The following is a 5633-nucleotide window of genomic DNA, read 5'->3' on the forward strand; positions in this document are numbered from 1 at the left end:
TTCGGGCGCGCCGGCCTGTAGTGGGTACCTCGGGCGGAGTGGCGACCTTTGCTGTGGTGGTCCCCTCAACCGGGGTGGACTCTTCGGGCGGGGCAGATTCTTAGCTCGTCACGGAGACGGGCTTCTAGGCTGGCCGCGCTCCTCGCGGCGTCTCTTTTTGGGGTTCTGCTCGGCTCCGCCCCGCCTAGCTGCCACGGCCTCTTCCGCCTTGGCGTACTTCCGCGCCCGGGCGAACATTTCGGTGAGGTCCGCGGGGAAACTCTTCTCGATCGAGAAGAGGAATCTGTAGGACCGGGCTCCAGTCTTTAGCGCTGACATGGCGATGGACTGGTCAAGCTCCCGGACCTCCCATGTTCGGCGGTAAACCGGTCCAAATACTCCTTGAAGGACTCCCCCTCCTTCTGCTTGAGGTCTAGGAGGGAGTCGGATGTCCGCCGCTGGGGCTGGCTGGCGGCAAAATTGCCAGCAAACTGTCTGCCGAGCTGCTCAAAGGAAGAGACAGTACTCGGCTTCAGCCCGGTGAACCAAAGCCGGGCCGGTCCTCGGAGTGTCGCCGGAAAGGCCTTGCACATCATGGCCTCCGAGGCTCCTTGCAGGGCCATTAGGACCCGGTAGCTTTCCAGGTGGTCCAGGGGATCAGTCTTGCCGTTGTAAGGCTCCACCTGGGGCATCTTGAACCGTAGCGGGACCGATTCATCTTCAATCTCCTGGGAGAAGGGTGACTTCGTATTGAACTCGAAGTCGCCGGTATGCCCCGACTTCCTCCCGTGGAGTGCCTGAATTTGGCGCTCCAACTTCTCGACCTTCCGGTCGAGTTCATGGTTCTGGAGGACCGCCGCCGCGGTTTGCTCGGGTGCTGGTTGTCCTGGAACCGACTCAGCTTCTGAAGGTTGGGGCCAGCCTTCGTGACCTCTGGCCGGGTGCTCTCTCCAGAGGGAGGCCTGGACTCGAGAGTCCTGACCTCGAATGGGAAGCCCGCTTGTAGGAGGCTCCGGTTGGACTGGAGCCGGAGGAGGTGGTGCTGCTGGAATGCCCCTGGGTTGCAAGCTTTGGACGGCTGTAGCCAACGCCTGCACTTGCTGCACCAGGGCATCAAATTGTTTCGGTCGAACTTGAGGTGCTGGCTCGACCGGAGGTGGTGAGTTCCGAACGGAATATTCTGGACTTGGTGGAGGACGTCGAGAGGCGTTGGAAGCCCCTTTGCTTCTTAGCTTCATGGCAGCGAACTCGGGCCCTTCCTCTAGCGCCAACTGTTGCTGGAAACTGGACCCGGGGGCCGCCGCGAAGCTGGGGAAGGAGGAGCTCCGCTGCTACAGGGGGCGGACGGCGGTGTGCCGGCCGGCCGCGTCCTCCACTGGCGGGGCGCTGGTCCTGCAGGAAAAACCGGTGGCCGGGCTCTCCGGCACCGGCCCTCCGATGCTTAAGTCAGAGGGGGAATATCTGGAGAGAGCAGGAGGGAGAGAGTATGCGGAGAAGACAGCATCAATATGTGGATAAGGTGAAGAGATTTGATGTCATCAATTGTGTCTGTGCTTTTTACTTCATGTGTTCTTTCCCCTCCTCTCTTTCGGAGTTTTTCCGGTGTGTGTTTTTCTGTCCCCTCTCTTTTCCCCCAGGTTCCCTTTTATAGTGGGATTTTGTGTTACCGGGGAATTTGTCCCTTTCCGTCATAATTGGGCACGATTTGGCCCATTAATGGCGTAGTGGAGAATGGGACCGAATCAGGCCGGAATCAGGGAGTTGTCACGGTCGATCGGACCTGTTGGAGTGGTTGAACCGCCGGCCGTGGTGGGCCTGGGGTCCGTGGATGGTAAGTGCATTAATTGCTGAATGAACCGACGGTCAGGAAGAGCCATACGCTCTGATGGTTCAGTGATCCGAAGATCGTCTTGAGCCGTGTTCATTAAATGACTGAGTGCATCGGAGACTTGAAGGGGTCTCGTGCATTAATGACGAGTCGTGCCGAATGCCTGCAGAGATCTTATGCTTTGATGGCTTGAAGATAGTGGCAGGCTGAATACTTGGTTAAGGCATCGGCTCGGCAGGGGTGCCGAGCCGAGCTGGTCGCCCAATAGGGCGCCCTGTGGCGGGGCTGCTTTTGAGTACTCCTGGCCGGCGCCCTTTGAACGAGCACCTCCTAGCCGAGCGCCTTTATTTGGCGGTCTCCGGCCTGCGCTCTTTATTTGAGCGCTTTTCTGGTCGGCGTCCTCTGGTCGGCTCTTTCTAGCCGAGTAGCTTTACTTTGGTGATTCTAGTTGGGCGCCTCTTCCTGGCGCTCTTTCTGGTCGGCGCTCCTTAGTCGGACGCTTTCCTGGTCGGCACTTTCTAGCCGAGCGTCCTTCGGGTCGGCGCCCTTCGGCCGAGCGCCTTTCCGGTCGGTGCCCTTTGGCCGAGCGCCTCCGTAGCAGTATGACTTGGGGTTTTTCCCCCAGCAGAACCATTTTATAATTTAATTCTTTTTTTTTGAGGCATTATTATGTTCAATTTAATCAAACCAGTTAATTAGTTTGCTTTGCAATTAATGTTGTTTATCACTGGCTTATAATTTTTCAATGATGTTTCATGAGTGACATAGTATTTAAAATCTCATAATAGCATTAATGCAGAAATCAAGGCAAAAATTCAAAAGTTCCTCTTTTTCTGAATTTTGTTTGGTAATTAGGAGGCGATCCTCAGATAAAAAGGGGAAAAAAGAACATTAGAAATGGAGTCAAATTAAACATTCACAAAACTGCAGTCATACATATTAAATCATATCTAGTATCACAAATGCATTGACTTACAAAATCATCCTTGGTTTTATTTTTGGTTTCTTGGGCATACTAATTAATGGTATTTCATCATAAGTTCATTCCATCAAAAAGAAGTAAGTACTTGAAGCTTGAATTGTAAAGCATATGAGATCATTTATATTATTAATTATGTTAGATCTTACCCAGCTTCCAAGAGGAATTAGCTGGTACGATTGTACAACAGATGGCGAGGTGCCAGTTTTCTAAAATAAATATGATGGTCAACCAAAAAAAAAAAAAATGCAGCTTGTGTCATCTCTTCGTCGACTAATATGTTGTTAATCTCCAAATTTTATTTGGAAGTTGCTTAGAATCACTTGCCCTTTTTTCATCTAAGATCTTAAAAATACCATGACACTAGAAAATCATGCCAATTTATTAGCTCGATAACTTCCATTGAAAGCTCAAGCAACTAATTAATCCACATGTATGTGTATCTTGCCACCATCCAATACAATTTATGTAAGTTAATGTTCTTGATGCCTACAAAAAAAAGAAAAATAAATTAAAAAAAACATATATTTTGATATAATCTATTTCATTATCTCTCTCTGATGGTTATTGAGAGATTGCGAGGTTATGTTCCAAAGAATATTATCTTTTTTTTCTTTTGATTAGATAAGTCCAACAATAACATAGTTTAGATGTCGTATATTGGAGTGAAGAGAAAACACATACCGTAACTTTTACGTTTTTTTTTCAAAGTTAAAATTAAAATACATAATATTTATGTAGAGTGCATTGTTTTAATTGGTTAACATTCACAGAAGCAACATGCTTTAGAGCAAATAAACAAAACAAAACAAAAATCAATGATACATCTCAACAAAAAAAAGGAAAAAATATGGTATCATCTTAATTACATCTATTGAAATATATATTTTTGTGCTCAAGAAATCATAATATTATTCTTGATTTTTATTTTGAAGATAGATGGTAATCGTATTTAAGGAGTTCCTTTAGTTGTGTAAATACCTTAAGGAGTTTCCGATTATGGTTTAAGATACTGAGGATACACTATTCAACACTTGAATAGGATACAATCAACGAAATGAACTTTTTTTTTAATCTTTAATGAGTGCTTTATGATGATTTGTTTTTTGCCACCCATAAAATATTTGCTTGTTCAAAACATTTGTAAAACATCTAGCACAGCTCAATCCACTCTTTGCTTGTCCTTTTCAATACACTTACTCCCTCATGCCATATTCGGCTTCAAGAAGTGAGGTCAAGAAAAGAAAAAAAAAAAAAAAAAAAACAGAGGCAGGTCAAGTCCAATGACTTCTTATCCACTTGTTTGGATATGTTGAGCTCTTTATCCCCTTTCTAGTCTTTCCCCTCTGATTAGAGGGATTAAAGGTCTTCCAAAAAAGATAGTGCCATTTGTAGAGGTGATTAGTTTGTTTATCTAGGGCACCAATCAATTGGAGAGTATATGAAAGCAAAGAGCATCTTGCAAGGTGGGGGAAACCTACTCCATGCATTTTTCTCTTCTATTTTTTTTCGCCGGCCATGAGCCACCATTGCCATGTCAGCAATTCGACCACCTCGCAGCTCGCCATGTTGACATATTTATCGAATGCTGACATGTATGGATGACGGAGAGCGTCGATGCCAAGCTGTCGTCAGCTCGAACAAGATGCGACTCTCAAATTGGAATGAGAACCGGCATTGTTGCCTGAATGGCTGACCTAACTGGGTCCACGAACAAGCATTTAGTTGATTCGTTAGTTAAAGCATGACAGCAAATCAGCTGATAGTAATGGGTGATGAGTCACAAGATGCCCCCACAAAGATTTGCTTGACTAAAACTCTCAAAAAGTCTTGCCTCCTATTGATTCCACAAGCTACTGTCTAAAATTAACCTGTCTGACCTCCCAAGGACATGGTCGGTTGGTCACTATGGGAAGTTGGCCCCACAAAAGAATGGAGGTTGGACCCATGTTAGTCACTAGTGGCAGTGGATTGAAGAGGGGAACTAGAAGACACTGGCATTGGAGAGTTTAGAATAAACTGCTATAAAGCTGAAGTCTAAGGAGGGTATGGGTCTGGTCCTACCATGCCTATTCCTGGGCTTTTCCACTGCTAGAAACTGGTGGTATTCTTTTGCTCTGAGGGATTGATTCCATGATGGCATCATGGGATTCTGATTCCCACATGAACTCGAATTGGATATGGCTGAGCCCACAATCCCTTTCCATAGATTTCATCCAATAGAGGCTCCACCACAAGCTCCATTTTTGAAGTAAAGAAGAAATTTCATTAAGGAAAGAGTACTAGTAAGTCTTTAGCGAGATTGGGGAATAATGACTGTGATGGTCCCCATGACCATTATTGAGGCTTTCTGCCAATTTCAATCTGAAGAGCAACTATGGTCCAATAGCCTCTTGTCATGGTGGATCGTTGACCGGCGAAGCCGGCGAGATATCTCATTCATAATCTTTGATAGGTATTTTGCGATATCATCAAATATGCGAGTTGAGGTCAGCATGTGAATCACATTGGGAGAATGGATTGAATTAGGTTTGAAATGACATCATTTGAGGCTAAAAATCACTAGCAGCTGCATTGCATTTTGAGTCATCATCTTGCATATTTCATTTATAAAGAAGTACTAGTAGAACACCCCTTGCTACAATATCATGATTAAATTAGAAGAATCGATGCCAAGATTATCACCAACAATGGATAAAATAGATGAAAGAAGTACCAATTCGTACAAATTTTAGTATCTAAAGAATGAATGCCCTAATTGGAAGGAAATGACTGCTAAAATGCAAATATCGGCAACAATTAAATTTTTTTCCAGCCACATCCATCAAAGGAGAAAAACACAAGGAG

Source organism: Phoenix dactylifera, chromosome 17, assembly GCF_051530095.1.
Source record: "Phoenix dactylifera cultivar Ajwa chromosome 17, Ajwa_hap1_PhDact_Kaust_v1.1, whole genome shotgun sequence".
Taxonomy (NCBI): domain Eukaryota; kingdom Viridiplantae; phylum Streptophyta; class Magnoliopsida; order Arecales; family Arecaceae; genus Phoenix; species Phoenix dactylifera.